Below are 19,054 nucleotides of genomic sequence, written 5' to 3' on the forward strand. Positions count from 1 at the left end.
TGTGGAGAAAAAAGTTTCAGATCAACGAATGAAGAACTCCCTCCCCATTCGCTCTAAACAACAGGTGGTTTGGTGTGCCTCGGTCAACTCCTTTATGCACAACACAAATCGTAGGCGGAGTTTTCAAACGGAGTCTCCCTAGAACCTGCTGCTTAGAGATCTGGGAGCCCATCTGGTCGTGTGGGGCAGATAGGGATTCCTGCAGGAAAAGAGTATTGGTAGTCAAGGGGCTCAACGATTTCGTGGTCCAGCAATACTTAGTTTTGCCTTTCTCCTTCAGTGTAATTCCATCCTCTCCACCTTTGGTTCTTCAGGGACCCCCTTCCGTTCTTTGCCGAGGAGTTCTCTCCATCCTGACCTCGGTCTTTCGAAGATTTCCCAGAAGAGCTATTTTTAGTGGTGGCTGCTCCGCTCCAACTTCCCCAAGGGAGGAGCTGCGGTAACGGAGCAAACGCTGCGCGCCCAGGAGCCACGGGTTTTCCGCGCATTGTTAGGGATGGGGAGTGGAGGTGATATCAGACACAGCCAATTCCCCCGGCAGAGCCCGCCAGGTGGGCAGCTCAGAGACCAGAGTGGCTGGATCTCGAAGCGGCTGGAGAAATTTCTTTTCCTGTCCTGAATCAAGTCCTCGGCGGCCGGCGGCAATCTTCACTGGCCGGCTGAGGGCCCGGGGTGGTCTCTGCAGGGAAGGAAGTTCCCGGGCACTGCTGCCTGCGTCACAGCGGGGCTGGCACCGCGGAATCGGCTCGGCGGGCGGCGGCGGCGACCCCGGGGCCGGGCGCTGGGCGGCGCTGGCTGCCGCTGGCCCCGCTGCACGCGGGGCGGCGCTGGAGGCGGCTCCGTCCGCGGCCGGGGAGGCGCAGAGGAGGAGGGCTGCAGGGCTGGGGCGTTAGCTGCGTCCCGGCTCGGAGCCCGCGAAGAGGACGAGGAGGAAGGCGCCGCGGTGGCCGCGGCTGCAGTGCTCCGGGTGCGACAAGCCATGAGCAGCGGTCCCGCGGGCGACCCCGCCGTCGCTGGCTGCGGCTAAGCCCGGCCCGGAGACAGCTCGCCGCTCCCCAGCACCCTCTCGTGCCGACACCGTAGCACCCAGAGGTAAGGGCGGGGGAACCGTGGAGGGATGGAGAGGGGCGGCCCGCAGAGGGCCACCGGGCTCGTTCCGCTAGCAGAGCCGGAGCTAGGACTCGCCCTCCCTGCCTTGCTTGCTTTTCTGCCTTCTCCTGGCCCTGGGACAAGCAGAATGTGGTCGCCTGCCCAGCGTGTGGTGCTTGGAACCATCGGTTCTGCTGCTTAGGAACCCGGCAACCCCTACCCCACCCATCTCACGCTAGCACCGGCGTCCGCACGAGGAACCCCAGCCTGGCGCCAAGCGCAGCGCGGCCACAGCAGGTTCTGCGGGTGGTGGTGGGGGGGGAGGGGGACACACGAGGGAAAAAAACGCGATCCATCCTCTTTCTTTCCTACCTGGAAGATCCCTGAGACCCCAGGGCCTGCCCTTTCTGGTCTTTTCTCTCCTTGCCACCCTAAAGCCTCTAAAGTTAGTACTTTGGGGTGTGGAGGAGAATTTGAAGGGCTTTGTAGGGAACTAGAGAGCTCTGTCCGCTCACCTGCAGTACCAGAGACGGGAGAGGGGCTTCGCGGATCCGGCGGGCCCCAAAAGCCAGGTGTTTAGGCCAGTGATTGAGACCAGGGCCTTTGCTTCTCCCTCACCCGCGAACTGAGCCTTCTTTATCTGCCTCTTTTCAGCTAGCTCCCAGCAAGGAGGTGGTTAGGGATGGAGTTAGCAACTCCAGGTTGTGCTCTCTAGATGCTAATGCCTTTCTTTTCTTCCCACCCCCCACCCACGCCTGCCCGTGTACATCAGATTTCAAACAGTTTCTTTAAAACCTCGCACAGTACCTGAGTTTGCAGTATCTAGCCAGGCACTTAATCCACATCCTTATGCGGATATTTTGGAGGGCCAAACTTCACTAGGTTTCAAATTCCTTAAGTATTTCAAACTCCCAGCAAACCAATTAGGAACATTTTCAGGTTACCATCCTCCTTAAAGTAAAAAATAAGAACCAATCAATCTTCATAGGAGTGCCGGCATTTGGCAGAGGGAGGTTTGAATTACCCTATTTAACACAACCTCAGAGGAAAGAGGAATGGGTAGAGGAAATCGCAGTTCCATTTTAGTCACATACTTCAGTAGTACAAGAAATGTAGCCTTAACAAACGGTCACATTTCTGGACAGGGATGTGGTGGTTTCCTAAAGCAGATAAAGCTTCAGCCTGGACAGGTAATTTTCTCGGTTGTCCCAACACTGCCAAACTGACAGCGTGGTCAGTCTTATACATGTATATATTCTCTTTATTTTCTAATGATTTGTAGAAAACTCAAAATGTAGCCTGAACTTGACAGAATTTGCTCAGATTCATAAACCATATTGGATGTGTGGATTAAGGTAACAGATTAGATTTTTACAGTTCTAATCTTTGATATTTGCATTTCTTGTGACTGCTTAAATAGGAAAGGCCAAAGGTGTAAAACAGATTTGCTTTCCTGTGGAATGACTAACTTAAATTCTGTCTTGTCCTGGGGTCTATTTGTTTTCTTTAGGAAAGAGAGGGGGAACAGATGTCAAGGTGGATATTTTCTATGGTTCACAATAGATTTGCTGTAGAAAGGATCCAACAACCCAGTGATTGTATAGAAGACAGTAAGCACAGTTAACAATTTTCTTACTAGTGAAGTTTTGATAATTTTGTTAGTGATGTTAGTCTGTTTTCAAATTTTATTAATATTTAATGAAGTGATTATTAGTTTTATTTAATGAATTTGTTGAATTAATGAGGTGCTTAAGGGAATGCTTCCAGTGAAAGACTACATTGAGTGCTGTAAGAGAAATGAATATTTTTTTCACTTATATGAAGTTTATCTTTAAAAATGAGACAGTTATAAACAACAAAAAAGAAAATGAGAACTGTTTTAATTCCTAAGTTTCAATTTTTGCCAATTATTGCTATCACTTTTTTTAAATTTAGTTGTAGATGGACAGAATATTTTTTAATTTATTTTTATGTGATGCTGAGGATCAAACCCAGTGCTTCACACATACCAGGCAAGTGCTCTCCTGCTGAGCTACAGCCCCCAGCCCTTTTCAATAGTGTATAGTATTATTAAGTTATAGTCACCAGTACATTTAGAATAAAGCCTAAGTTTAAAAAGAAATGAAATGAAAACTATACTTTATTTTGGCAAGCAAGTGTTAATGATTTTTTATATGATGTATTGCTATACAATATAGTCTGGCTGCTCCAAGTCCCTAACACATTATCTCCGATTCTTATAACAGACCCCTAGAATGGATGGCCATCCACATTTTACAGAAGAAAGGAGCTCAGTTTGTGACTTTCCAAACACCTTAGAGCTAAGTTAATGCCTAATGAGAACAAACATCCTTAGTTTTTTGTTTTGTTTTGTTTTTGTTGTTATTGTTGTTTTCCTCCCACCCCTGGTCCTGCACCACTGAGCTACAACCCAAACCCTTTTTATTTTTTATTGTGAGACAAGATCTTACTAAGTTGCCCAGGCTGGCCTGGAACTTGAGATCATTCTGTTTCAACCTCTGGAGTCACCGGGATTACAGTTGTGCACCACCAGGCCCTGCCTCTTTAGTCTTAATGATACACTTTCTCTCATTATCCAAAGGCTCTTATTATTCCTACCTTAATTTATTGTTGACTTGACATAATGTCTATATGAGGAAACAGAGGTTGAGAAAGTAATCTGTCCAAGGTTTTGCATGTATCTAGTATCCAGTAGGACTCTAATTTTCAGTCAGAGTCATTTATTTCAAAAATCTATGTTCTTGCCACAGATTTTTATTAAATGAATGAATTAAAACTTGGCCTAATGGACTATTCACTCCTGCCCATCAGCTATTGTCTTCTACATGGAGAAGAGGGTCTTACTCCCAAGAGTTCACACATCATACCTGGAGTGTTGGCTGTATCTCCATTCCTGCACCACTCATGAAAGCTTATTACAACCAATGAGGATGACATTACTATGGAGATGTTCTTGAATTCATTTACTTTTTTAAAAAGGTTTAAATCATTGGCATGGAGTAAAAAGAGTATCCTCAAGATAGGATTATTAAAGGAATAGCTGCTATCATATTTTGCCTCAGTTGCCTAGCAGGAATACAAAGGAGCTTACATTATTGAACTTCTGTAAGCCCTGGTTTTCCTTTCCTCATGTGTAATGGAATTAATAAAACGTACGTAGCTGGTTGTTGTGTGGATTAAATGTAATTACACATGGAAAGCACAGATTCCTTCTTTATACAGCTGTACTGAAGTCTATGTCAGATTTTAGTATCTTTAACTTTTGAATCACATCCTTTTTTGTAGTCTTGAATTAGAAATATATACTGCCCTTTTGTAGTTTTTCCTTTGCCCTACATTGCATATTTTTTAGAACTTTACTAGCAATATTTCAGTGACAGGAATCTGTATGTTTTTGGCAAACACACTTCCTGTTTTCTGCCTTTCCTGGTTCTCAGCCTTGCTTATCACTCAAGGCACCAGACAATGGCAGTATCTGCCCCCCTCACACCTCACCCTTGACCACACCCCTGCTAGCTGAAATTCTGCATCTTCAAAGCACAGCCTAAACTCCACTTCCTTCCTGAGTCCATATGCCTCCCTCTGAATCCTTAGTGTATTTCTAATTCAAATAACGCATACCCTCATGCTTTTAAAAAATATTTTTTTCAAGTTATTTTTTCAAGAAGAACAGTATATAAAACTAAGGTTAGGGGCACTTCAAAGATTTTTGTTTCCTGAATGAAAAACAAATCATATGTTTTGAAAGAGATCCTTAAAATAATTAGGAAACATACTCAAATTATTTGTTTCTATTACATGATTGTTAGTGACATCCTCCTCATCACTTTGAAGTTTGTTCCTTTCAGCCTTTTCCGCTAGTTTAACTGACATTACATTTCCCCGGAGGCCATGGTTCTTAAGGCCACTAGGCCACTAGGCGCCACATGAGATAACTAAATTTCATTAATAAATTGCTCCAAGTGTGATATAAAAACCATATTAAGGGCTGGGGTTGTGGCTCAGTGGTAGAGCACTTGCCTAGCATGTGTGAGACATTGGGTTTGATCCTCAGCACCACATTAAAAAATAAATAAAGTTATTTTTTTAAAAACACCTTAGGTTGCAAATATATTAAGTACTTCAATATTTGAGTACTTTGGCAGTGTAGAAGGGTAATGGTCCAGGTGGATTTCTTTAATTAGGAACTGAATTTACCTGAGAGGAAGGAAGCTTGAGATGATAAGCGAGGAAGATTTCAAACCAGTTTAGTTGGAAGTAGGACTAATTGTGGCCCAGTGTGGAGGCTACAGCCAGAAATGACCTTGAGGAGAGAATTAGCATAAGTGGAAGGAAGATCCAGACAATCTCTCCACAGTTAGGGCCAGAATAAATAAAAAGGAAGAGGCAAAAGAAATGAAGTATGACCAAAATACTGTATGATTGAGACCTGCTAGATATTGTCCATTCCTTTACTATTAAAATAGGAAAGAGAGATGCATCAGGCAGGGCAAGAAAGGAGACAAACTAATGTAGCCTTACACATCTAGCACATGAGTATACTCCCCGTTGCTCCCAGGATTAGCATAGAAGGATAAGAGGGTACCTCTCAGAGCTTCATCTAAAATAGGTAATTTTCAGGAATATATTGAAAATATCTTAATTATTAAAAAGTAGAAAATGAGTATGGTCTTTTTAAATATCAGACACGAAAACAACAACAAAAACAACTATCTACTTAGAAGTGTTTTAGGAGCAAATTTAGGAACATTTTCTGGTGTTGGATGGGTTTGTTGTTATTATTTGGTTTGGCTTGGTTTTGGGTGCTGGGGATGGAACCCAGGCTGAGCATATGCAGTACCACTGAGCTATACCCCACACCCTGGATGGATATCCTTTTGAAAGTGTGATTCTGTAGACTGTTGTGTAGAACTGAATGACAGTTGATAGAGGAACTGAAACATGGGCTCAGAAAGTTCAGCAAAACTCAAAAACCAGTCATAAGAGAGCTGTTTTAAAGCTTAGGGAGGTAACTGAAAATGTTTCAGAAAACCAAAATATTTTGCATCAAGGAAGTTCAGGAGAGTTAGACATTGTTTAAAGAAACTTTCTAAAGACTCAGAAGAACCAAAGCTATTCCCATTGCCAGAAAAGGCTATAGAGGTAGAACAAGAGGAAAGTTAGTTTGGTTAAACCAAACGTTTTTTGTTCCAAAGTCTGCAGTACAAGAGAGAAAATGCTGGAGTGCATAGGGAAATGTTTCTCAACCCACTTTTCAGGGTCATCCTCAGTGCACAAGCCTTTTTAAAGAGAAATTGTAATACTGCAGATATATTTTACTATGTATCTGTTCATGGACCCTGATGGACCACAATCATTAGTTAAGTTTTTTTTTTTTACCCTATGTCTTCCCACCCCAACAAATGGATGTCACATGGTTCAGTGTTATGTCAGAAATAACCAAAGAGCCATAGACAGCTAAAAACATGAAGAATGGTCAGTGTATCAATATGTTTTGAATGAGTGCACCTCATACATTAATTTACAAATCCTCTGCAATTATATTGCTACTTGGTTTTCCTTCTATAAAATAAACACACTTTATCTTAAACTGAAATTTAAATGTGAAAAATGTAAATTCCTACTTGCTCCAATTTCACATTGGCAAAATAATTAAATTCCTAAAGTTATCTCCCAGAGCCACCTCTACTGCATCCTTTTGTTTTCTGCCCTCCCCAAACTTCACATACTTAATTTCCTTTATTTTTTTTTCTGACGATCCTGACAACGCTCTGTTAGCTATTCATTCCTGTGACTGTTTAATTACATATGAGATAAACTAGTTTGTCTGTATCAGAGAACTTACACCTTAAACCACATGTTTATAATTATGAAACACTGTGTCACCTGTCAAAAACACTTCAGGGCTAGAGGTGTGGTTCCGTGGTAGAGTGCCTGCCTAGCATATGCAAGGTGCTGTTTTCGATCTCTAGCAATGAAAAAAAAAAAAAAAAGATTTCCGTTCACAGCAAGTAGATATCTGGGGAGGGTGTGGCTCCTGAAGTTGTTCTTGGCTTCTTATATCTGGTTCGTTGCACAGGTTCCCCAGGGAGTATAAGCCTGGCCTCCTGATGTCTAATCTTGGAAGTTACTAGAAGAACTAGCTTATCTTTTTAAATGTTGGCTATTTTCAGCATCTGGATCCTATTGTGCCCTGGCATGTTTCTTACCCCCACAACTTCTCATCTCTCATCTTTTCAGTTTTTATTTTAACCATATTGTCTTTTTCTTTATTCTCAAACTATTAAAAAAATGTATATTTTTCACAACTTTTCTCTGTGTTTGATATTTGGAGCTCAGTGAGACTTCCATGAAGCCAGAAACCTTATCTGTGTTGGGCACCCCCCTGTCAGCAGCACTGCAAAGTGCCTGGGATGGAACTGCTCAAGAAATAGTTGTGTCATAAGTATTTAGTGGTTTGTTGGCTTGTTTTGATATTGGGGATTGAACCCCTGGACACTTAATACCTATTATATTGGAGTACATTCATTTCCTTCTCTGCTCTTTTAAGTTCTGGTAATGAAATTTAGTATGAAATCACCTTTCTTTCTTTCTTTCTTTTTTAATATTTATTTATTTTTTAGTTGTATACACTACCTTTATTTTGTTTGTTTATTTTTATGTGGTGCTGAGGATTGAACCCAGGGCCTTGCATGTGCTAGGCAAGCGCTCTAACACTGAGCCCCAGCCCTGAAATCACCTTTCTTAATGGAGACACTAAAATGTATATGTAAATGTTTCTACTTGTGATTGAAAATTAGGAGAAAGCATACAAAAGTTAATTATAAACTGGCATATAAAAAAAGCATGAAGTCAGGACATCTGAGTAAATCCTGAGTAAGTGGCTAAATAAGCTAAATATGTGAAAACTCCTAGGTCCCGTGAGTTCCATCTGTAGATTTTGAAGAACTTGTCAAAATTTATAAAAATTACTTAGTAGTCTTTTTCAGATATCTTAGAGGTTTATGAAAATTAAAAACATGTTTAAATATCTCCCTTGTTTGGTAAATAGGAAAATGAAATCTAACTTGTAGAAAAATGATTATTTAGTCAGTTATACCTGGATGTTTTTGAAGACTTGAAGAATGATTTCATTAAGAAAACACCGTCAGGCTAATTTATATTTTCTCCCTTGACATTAGCAAGGTCTAGAACCATGTGCCTATCAGAAAAGTTAGGAAACACTGTCCAGCACATTTGCCTTTCCAGCTAAAGCACAGCTGTGTGGATCATTATAACTGATCATTGAAAGTGGCTATCAGTTGAGGAGTGAGTAGCTACAGATGTGTGTCTGGTGGGTGGGGATCTGACTTAGATGTTTCAACATTTTATCTAAGGATTTGGATGGCATAAAATAAAAATATATAGTCAAAAAAAAGCAGTTCAATTAAATTGAAGGTAAAGACAGGTTGGTATCTTAAAGAAAAATAAACAAGCAAACAAACCAACAAATGTACTTGATGCTGATTTTATTATGTTCATTGTTGTATTTAAGAGGGTTAAGAAGAGCACACAACATATTGCAAAAGATCAGAATATATTTTCTGAATGAATAAATGAATGAAATGTATGATAGAGAATGACTATGTGCTGTGAGGGTAAAAGCACATGGTGCTGAAAAACTAATAAACTGAATAACTAATAAACAACCTTTTGGACAAATAATTTATGAGCAAAGTTTTATTTATATCTTTAAAGAGTTCTGATAGGTCCATTCAAGAATTATTCTTAGGAACATTTGATTTTTAAAAAGTAGATGGTTAGGCTACATTTTAAAACATGGGTTCAAGGTCACTTCTTGACTCTTGACTGACAGCTAACAACTGAATGGCAAAGTAACTGATTTCCAGGAATACATATTATTCTAATTAAAGTTAATTTTTAAAATTTCTTAAGCATCTTATCAGGAATGTTAATTTTCTTCACCAGAGAGTGTGAATTCTCCCAACAAGTAGATTCTGTCCCAGATCAAGTGTGAAAGTTTTTGTTTTTAAGTCACTCAATTTAGAAAGTCTTTACAAATCTGTCTTGGTCAAGGAAAGATCCATCCACCTCATTCCATTTTTTTTTTTTTATGTTGAGGTCATTAAATTTGTGACCTACTAATTTCAGATTTCTTTATTTATGCTGTACATTCACAATCATGATTATTTTTCTCTGGTATTCTACATCAGGGAAGTTTTTTTTTTTTTTTTAAACCAAGGATTGAACCCAGAGGCGCTTGCCCACTGAGCCACATCCCCAGCCTTTTAATATTTTATTTAGAGACAGGATCTTACTGAGTTGCTTAGGGCTTTGCAAAGTTGCTGAGGTCGGCTTTGAACTCACCATCCTCCTGCTTCAACCTCCCCAGCTGCTGGGATTACAGGCATGTGCCACCACCCTCAACTAGGGAAGACTTTTTTCAAAGCGTAGTCTAACACGTTCAGTTTTATCTGTTTCAATAATGTATGGACGTGGACTTCTATGTTTTCTGTATTCTGTCCTATTTAGAGTGTTTTATTTAAAAAGGTACAGCAAGAGGTGCTTACCACACCATTTAAACTATCTTATGTAATCAAGTTCATTGCTGTGTGGTACTGAACAACTATAAAGGCAAAGGAGTTAACTCTTTTCTGAGACTCTAGAATATAAGTTTTATTGCTTCTTTCAAGCTAAAAATACATTTTACTCTCTTCTCAGCTTATCTATCCCAAGACCAGAATCCAAGAAGTATGTGATTTATCTCCATCAGATTTTGTCTATGGTATTTTTCACTGTGATAATTGTGATAATCCTATTTTCTTGAGGACCCACTTTCCCCCCTAAGATTCTTGTCCTGCTGGGAAGTTCCAGTCTTTACTTCCTAAAAAGTTGAGATTCTCGGGGCTGGGGAGGTGGCTCAAGCGGTAGCGCGCTCGCCTGGCATGCGTGTGGCCCGGGTTCGATCCTCAGCAGCACCACATACCAACAAAGATGTTGTGTCCGCCGAGAACTAAGAAAAAAATAAATAAATGTTAAAATTCTCTCTCTCTCTCTCTCTGTCCCCCTCTCTCTTCACTCTCTCTTAAAAAAAAAAAAAAGTTGAGATTCTGAAGGTTATAGAGTAGGTCATTGGAAGGATGTTGTAGGCATTACCATTTGTAATTTGTATCACTAATACCTTAATAGTGGGTCATCATGCCAAACTAAATAAATCTCTGAATGTGACACTTTTGGCACCACACACTACACATTTGTTTTATTAAATTATATACAGTAGGAAGGAGAACAGAATTAGTGAACCTATGCAAATAACCACATTACTAGAAGCCATAAAGGGTCTCAATTTGCATACTAATGACTGCCATTCTGCATGGTTTTGTAGGTGAGACAAACTTTTGAGTCACATTTTCTAGGGGAATTCCATAATAGTAAAGTTATCTACAGATAAGATTGTATTACCTTTAGTAGTTAGAATAAAGTTTATCTAACAGTAGAGGGGGTAGAGAGAGAAGAGGGGAGGGAAGGAGAGGGGAGGGGAGGGGGGAAAGTAGAGAATAGGATAGACAGCAGAATACATCAGACACTAGAATGGCAATATGTAAATCAATGGAAGTGTAACTGATGTGATACAGCAATCTGTATACGGGGTAAAAATGGGAGTTCATAACCCACTTGAATCAAACTGTGAAATATGATATATTAAGAACTTGTAATGTTTTGAACTACCAACAATAAAAAAAAAATAAAGTTTATCTAAATTATCTTTAACAAAAACTAGTTGTGTTTCTCTAAGTTGGCCTTTATTAAAAAGATTATGTTTATTAATTCTTGGTCAGAACTTTTTCTATTAATCCATATATGATGTATTCTTTTCTTTCTTTCTTTTTTTTTGTATCTGCTATTTTTATTTTGAGGCAGGGTCTTGCTAAGTCGCTTAGCACCTCACTGAGGTTGCTTAGCACCTCACTGAGTTGCTCAGGCCCTGAACTTGCAATCCTCCTGCCTCAGCCTCCCAAGTATCTGGGATTATAGGTATGCACCACGGTGTTGGCAGGATGTTGTCTTTCATGATATTGGAAATTTTGTAAGTTCCAGGATTCTAAAGAATATGCTCATGTGGGAAGTATTATGAAAAATTTAATCCCTCAACTCCTAAAATAGTGTTATTTGGTAATATAGTAGCTGCAAACATAACCAAAGTATCAAATATGTGTAAGTTAGAACTCTTTGGGTTTTACAACTTTTTAAAAAGATACCTTACAAATTCACTGAAATAACCTGCTAAATTAAGGGTTAGAGATCATCTAAGAAGGGGACTGAGGCTGTGGCTCAGTGGTAGAGTGCTTGCCTGGCATTGTGAGGCAATGGGTTTGATTCTCAGCACCATACATAAATGAATAAAATCAAGGTCCATTGACAACTAAAAAATATTTAAGAAAGAAAAAGAGATCATCTAAGAAGAAAAAGGGAGAGGGTATCAAATACCTTTCGAAAAATAAATTTCAATGGAGGAGTAGCTTCTATCAGTTAACTCTCAAGCAGAGAAAGTTATAACTCTGAACAAAATATGAAACCCAACTCTTTGAAGGCATAGGAAAGCAATGAAAAGCAAGTTGGAACTGGAAGGGAACTGATCCTTGAGAAATAGGAACTGCAGTGAATGAGATTTGAATCATGGTTTTCTTCTGAAACACCAAGTTCCTGCGGCCCAGAGCTACGGAATCTCAAACCAAATGCTGTAGTCATGCTGACTTGAAAAGGCAGAGGGAGCAGTTTGAGCCTTCCACAGTGGCTGGAAAGTGAAGGGGAAATTTTAGAAAAAAGGGAATCACCTAAAAGGGAAAGCCCTCAAATCTACATTATAAACTCCTTGCTGGTCTTTGCCTGACCTCAAAAGTGCTCTCGAGACAAGGAAAAAAGGCACACTCATACATTACTGGTGGGACTGCAAAATAGTGCAGCCAATATCGAAAGCAGTATGGAGGAGATTCCTTAGAAAATTGGGAATGGAAACACCATTTGACCCAGCTATCCCACTCCTCAGTCTATACCCAAAGGACTTAAAAACAGTATTCTACAGGGACACAGCCACATCAATGTTTATAGCAACACAATTCACAATAGCTAAATTGTGGATCCAACCAAGATGCCCTTCGGTAGATGAATGGATAAAGAAAATGTGGGATATATACACAATGGAATATTACTCAGCATTAAAAGAGAATAAAATCATGGAATTTGCAGATAAATTGATGGAGTTTGAGAATATAATGCTAAGTGAAGTTAGCCAATCCCCCAAAACCAAATGCCAAATGTTTTCTCTGATTTAAGGATGCTGATTCACAATGTGGTTGGGAGCGGACATGGAAGGATTAGTTGAACTCTAGATAGGGCAAAGGGGTGTGAGGGGAAGGGAGGGGGCATGAGAGTAGGAAAGGTGGTGGAATAAGATGGACATCAATACCCTAAGTACATGTATAAAGACATGAATGGTATGACTCTACTTTGTGTACAACTAGAGAAATAGAAAATTGTGCTCTATATGTGTCATGTGAATTGTAATGCATTCTGATGTTGTGTATATCAAATTAAAATTTAAAAATAAGAAATAATTTTTTTTTAAAAAAGTGCTCTTGAGAGGTGAGAATCCCTGGAACCTAACTGATGACCAGAGTTGGAGAACTGAAAGAGCAGACTATGGGCTTCGGCTGCCACCCACCTTAGGGGACACAGTGCAGAGTTAGACTGTAGCCATGCTATGGCTTGCTAAAACTGAAATCAGTTCTTTTCAGTAGAAAGAACTGACTTGAGAACTTCCATAATTATCATCCAGAATATTCAGTAAGAATCAATTATCAGAAAAATTTAACCTATAATTAAGACAAAGAATAATCAATAGAAACTAACTCCAAGTTGAGATAAATGTTGAATTAACAGATTATTATTTTTGAACTACTATCATAGCAATCAGAAAAGAAATACAGTCATAATGAATTAACAGATGGAGGACCCTTGCAAAAGAAATGCAAACTATAAAAAGCAACAAAATAGAAATCTAGGATGAAAAATCCACTCAATGGGCTTAATTCCAAATTGAAGAGAGCAAATAAGAAACAGAGAACTTAAATATACATCTGTGGAAATTATACAATCTGCAGACTAGAAAGAAGATTGAAAAATATTGAACAGAGCCACAATGACATGTGGGACAACATTAAGAGTATAACAACATCCAGCAATGAAAAAAGAGGGGGGGGGAAATGGAAAGAATAACAGAAAAAAATTGAAGAAACAAATTTCCCAAATTTGGTGAAAAATCCAAGAAGCACGTACAAGCAGGCTAAATACAACAAAACCATCCCTAGATGTATCACCATAGTCTAACCACTGGAAACCAAAGATGCAGAGAAAGCTGTAAAAAGTTCAAGAAAATAAAAATACATTCCAGACATGACAACAATATGGATGAAGGCTAAATTTTTCTCAAAAAAAGGGCACAAAATATTATTATTGAATGTTGTAGTGTATTCTTTGACCACAATAGAATTTAATGAGAAATCAGTATGATATCTAGAAGAGTATCAAAGATTCATAAATAAAATGAGAAGCCTCCACATACCTTTCAGGCCAAAGAAAATTTAAGAATATTTCGAGCTGAATGATAAAAATATGACATCAAAAATAATGGGAAAAATGATGAGACGTAGCTAAAGCAGGCCATAGGTAGGTTGCTAAGTAAATAGATAATAGGTATTTAGGAAACAGATGCAGTTTTATAGAACTTGATATGTTTATATTAGAAAAGAAACACTTGATGGCAATGATCCTAATTTCTACAAGAAGCTAGATGAAATTCCCCCAACATAGAAGGAAAGACTTAATAATAGAATTAAAAATAGACTTAATAGAATTAATAAAATGGAAAACAGATGAATAATAGAAAATAACTTAAAAAGCCAAAAGTCAGTTCTTTGGAAAGATTAATGAGCCTAGCAAAACCTATAAAGAGATGAAGAGAGAGAGAGAGGGTAAAATGGAGAGCCCAAATTGCCAATATCAGGAATGAAAGGGGCGGGGTGTCATTGCAGACCCTACTGAGATGAGAACAGCAAGGAAATGTTGTGAAAACTGTAGACCCAATACACTTGACAAATTGAATAAATTGTGTGGGTGGGGTTTCTCTGAAAAGCACAACTTATAAAGTCTGACAAAATGTTTATTCTTAACCAAAAATGTTCCTACAAGGAAAAGTTCAGAGACAAGGGGTTAATTCCAAGAGTGCAAGATGGGTTTAGCATTCAAAAATCAGGGTATACCAAAATAATGTGTGTTCTAAATCTTTTGTATACATCCTACACTGATTTTGTTGCATTCCTGTGTACCTTTGCTGTTACTTTTTTGTTAGTTTAAACTGACTTACCTTTAAAACTAAAATACATTTCTTACAACTTTGTATTCTACCTGAACAACAACAATACTTACTATACTAAAAGTTGTAGCCTGTAAAGTACAAAAACCTGTAAACTATTCCTATGTGACTATCATACTGGAAAACAGAGGAAACTTTATCATGTAGTCAACATTTTCAATATTTATTCATGATGTTGAAATGATAAAGACTCTTTACCATTTAAAGTCTCAAAAAATCATTTTGTTTTAAAATAACCTATGGCTATCATTTTTCTTTAAAGTGAAATTTTGAATGCCTTTCCTCTAAAATCAAGAATTGAGCAAAGATACCTGCTTTCATTATTTCCATTCAACATTGTACAGGAAGCTAGCCAGTGCTATAAGGATAAAAAAAAAAAAAAGAGTTAAAGACAAATATTGGGTTTGGGGTTGTTGCTGGGTTCAGTCCTCAGCACCACATAACAAATAATGATATTGTGTCCATAGGCAAGTAAAAAAAATATTTAAAAAAAGGCAAATATTGGCAAGAAAGCATACAGGCTTTAGAAATTAAGGTTCCATATTGTAAGGAATCTACAAAGCAATAATTAAAAATAATAAGGGCCACGCTAATCTCTAACTTAAAAAAAAACTTAGAAGTAAAACTGTTAATAACCACTGTGTCAGTCAGCCTTTGTATGCAAACATGGATTTGATTTTACTTATCCTGAAAGGGTGTCTAATAACATAATCACATTAACACTATTTTACCTATTTTTTTTCACTTAAAAGCTTTTCCTATAATGTGAATGCAATAAACAGAAGCACCTCTTCTTGACCTAATTAAGGAAGTAAAGAGCAGATAAATTAAAACTAATTATTTCTAGCATCCTGTAACTTGTGGGTACCACAGGAGAAAAGCAAACTTTGGTGCTACTTAGATGCTATCTGGTGTCTCTGGTGTCTATTCTGTATGTTCTGGGCATAAAGGCACCTGCTCCTGTTTTTACTGCTCCAAATTTGAAACATGTTTTCAAAATTACAGCAACATTTTTAAATGATGTTAGATGAGAGTATAGATGCCCAAGGGTAAGAGAAGGCCATAGTTTCAGCTGGCTTATTAACTAATAACTATATCAGAAAGTATATGAAAAGTGTTAGAATTTTAATCTCTCTAGAGGCTAGAAATCTTTATTAGTATATTTGTTTGATTGTAGTTACTTATAATTTTGAAATACGAAAAGGCAGCACAAAAGCATGAAAGCTAATTGCCTCTTCTGAAGGAGCACATTTGGGCTCAATGTGGAGAAAAGTAGTGTTTGCCATCTGGGTACCACATACAGGAAGTAAATATATTATATTGAGGAAAATCAATTCTAGAAATATTTTTTTTTTCTTTTGGAGTTACTGTTTTCTATCCTTAACTACTTAAAAAGTAATTTTATCTCAATGTTATTTTTCATATAAGTCACATCAGTCAAACCATGGTGGATGACGATATTTTTAAAGTCTTAAACTTCAGTTTTTAAAGATTCAAGTAGTTTTATGAAGCATATTACAAGACAAGGATTATAGTCTTACTTGAATGTTATGAAGAACACAATGTGTTTATGTGTAGGTACGATACATAAGTTAAAACTCTATGATAATTATTTTGCCAAAGATTATACATAATTGCCTACTTTTAATATTAGTTCAATAATTTGTATTATCACCAAACAGTAGTATAACTATTGTTCATATTATCAGGTCTAGAGGTATAGCTCAGTGGCAGAGTGCTTACCAACATGCACAAGAAAGGCCCTGATTTCAATCCCTAGCAAACCCCCCCACACCAAAAAAAAAAAAAGACTTATTAAAGAAATGTGACATTTCATGAATCTCACATTACAGCATTGTTTCAAATTTACAACCATTAAAGAAACAGACACTAGTTACAATTCAGTGTTGTCAAGATACAAGCAAGTTAACGCTTTACAGTTAAGTGGGCATCCTGTCAGAGAACAGTAGGATGAACTAAAGAACTTGAACTGCTGGGTGCAGTGGCACATGCCTGTAATCCCAGCTGTTTGGTTCCGCTGAGGCAGGAGGATCGATCACAAGTTCAAAGCCAGCCTCAGCAAAAGTGAAATGCTAAGCAACTCAGTGAGACCTTGTCTCTACAGAATATACAAAATAGGGATGGGGATGTGGCTCAGGGGCTGAGTGCCTCTGAGTTCAATTCCAGTACCAGTAAATAAATAAAGTACTTGAACTAAAACACATTTCAACAGCTTTATTGAGATACAATTTAGATACCATCATATTAGTCTACAATGTTTAATCATCAGATTTTAATATAATTACAGAGTTATACAAGCATCACCATAATCTAATTTTAGAACATTTCATCATCCCCAAAAGAAATGTGTACCCAGTAACTGTCATTCCCCATTCCCAATCATACCAAGCTGTAAGCAGCCACTAGTCTGTTTTCTGTCTCTATAGATTTGCCTATTCAGGATATTTCCTACAAATGATATGATACATGTTTTTGTTGTTGTGGTGGTTAGTAGCTTTCTTTCAGTTAGCATACATTTGAAGTTTTCCATGTTATAGCATGCATTACTACTACATTTTTTTAAAATTGTCAAATAGTATTCCATAGCATGGGCATACCACATGTTGTTTATCCCTTCATCAGCTGATAGACATTGAGTTTGTTTCCACTTGGGAGATATATATGTAAGAATTATATATATATGTAAGAATTATATATATGTAAGAATTATATATATAATTATATATAAGATATATAATTATATATAAGAATTACATATATATGTAATTCTTATATAAACATTTATGAGGAAGTTTTTGTGTGGGTGTACTTCATTTCTCTGGGATAAAAATGTAAAATTGGACATTTTGATATAAACTAGGTATAATTTTGCATTACATCCCAAAATACAATAAAATAACTGCTAAAACATTTAAGTATCTTTTTAATAAAATGTAAAAAAAATAGTTTAATTTGTGTGAGTATTCATCATTATCAGGGCTATCACTTGAATTTTAAATTTTATATAATTCACTTCTAGTTGTATGTAAAGTATTACTAAAATACTAGTAAAAATGCCTTATGTTTCGGATTTTTAAAATTCTGTTTAAGAAATAGAGAAAGGGTGTCAGAAAGCTGACCATGAGCTATTTTCATAATTTTTGTTCATTATCCTTGGTAACCTGAACACCATTCATTAACTCTCAAACTGCATTGTTTTTCCTCTTTTTGTTGTGTGTCAGGGGAGGGGGAATTTTTCAGATTACATTATTCTAGATACATATAAGTGTTTGATAATTTCTAACTGGAAAATGTAACCTCCATTAATTAAAAGACAGTCCAATTGATTTCTCTGTGGAAAGAGGGAAGGGAACTTCTAAAAGTAAAACATCCTGTACCATTGGTCTACCAGCCTGTTTTGGTGCCAGTACCATGCTGTTTTTGTTACTATTGCTCTATAGTATAGTTTAAGATCTGGTATGGGGATACCACCTGTTTCACTCTTCCTGCTTAGAATTGCTTTAGCTATTCTGGGTCTCTTATTTTTCCAGATGAATTTCATAATTGCTTTTTCTATTTCTGTAAGGAATGCCGTTAGGATTTTGATCGGAATCACATTGAATCTGTAAAGTGCTTTTGGAAATATGGCCATTTTAATAATATTAATTCTGCCTATCCATGAGCAAGGTATATCTTTCCATCTTCTAAGGTCTTCTTCTATTTCTCTCTTTAGGGTTCTATAATTTTCATTGTATAGATCTTTCACCTCTTTTTTAAGTTGATTCCCAAGTTTTTTTTTTGTTTTTTTTTTTTGAGGATATTGTGAATGGGGTAGTTTTCCTCATTTTCATTTCAGAGGATTTGTCACTGATATACAGGAATGCCTTTGATTTATGGGTGTTGATTTTATATCCTGCCACTTTGCTGAATTCATTTTCTAATTCTAGAAGTTTCTTGGTAGAACCTTTTTGGTCTTCTAGGTATAGAATCATATCATCAGCAAATAGTGCTAGTTTAAGTTCTTTTTTTCCTATAGTTAAACCTTTAATTTCTTTCGTCTGTCTAATTGCTCTGGCTAGTGCTTCAAGAACTATGTTGAATAGAAGTGGTGGGAGAGGGCATCCAGAAGAGAGGACACAGAGACCAACCCACAAAATTACAACTACATTATATTAGACAAAGGTGCTAAAAACATGCAATGGAGAAAGGATAGCATCTTCAACAAATGGTGCTGGGAGAACTGGAAATCAATATGCAACAAAATGAAATTTAATCCTTATCTTTCACCATGCACAAAAGTTAACTCAAAATAGATCAAGGATCTAGGAATCAAACCAGAGATTCTGTATCTAATAGAAGAAAAACTAGGCCCTAGTCTTCATTATGTGGGGTTAGGCCCCAAATTCCTTAACAAGACACCTATAGCATAAGAATTAAAACCATGAATCAACAAATAGGACAAATTCAAACTAAAAAGTTTTTTCTCAGCAAGAGAAATAATATGTGAAGTGA

At 37.6% G+C, this 19,054-nt stretch overlaps 1 protein-coding gene across 2 annotated transcripts in view; it reads left to right on the forward strand.

Annotated features, from left to right (window-relative positions):
* Positions 1-953: 953 nt before the first annotated feature.
* The window catches only part of Lrrc8c (leucine rich repeat containing 8 VRAC subunit C), a 99,261-nt gene continuing 81,160 nt past the window's right edge, over positions 954-19,054 (forward strand). The window contains exon 1 of one of the 2 annotated variants that reach the window (XM_078026688.1): positions 954-1,092. The gene's annotated coding sequence lies outside the window, so the exon portion shown is untranslated. The remainder of the gene's footprint in view (positions 1,093-19,054) is intronic. The other variant, XM_078026689.1, reaches the window with a different exon arrangement.

The sequence above is a fragment of the Ictidomys tridecemlineatus genome, chromosome 11 (assembly GCF_052094955.1).
Source record: "Ictidomys tridecemlineatus isolate mIctTri1 chromosome 11, mIctTri1.hap1, whole genome shotgun sequence".
Taxonomy (NCBI): Eukaryota; Metazoa; Chordata; class Mammalia; order Rodentia; family Sciuridae; genus Ictidomys; species Ictidomys tridecemlineatus.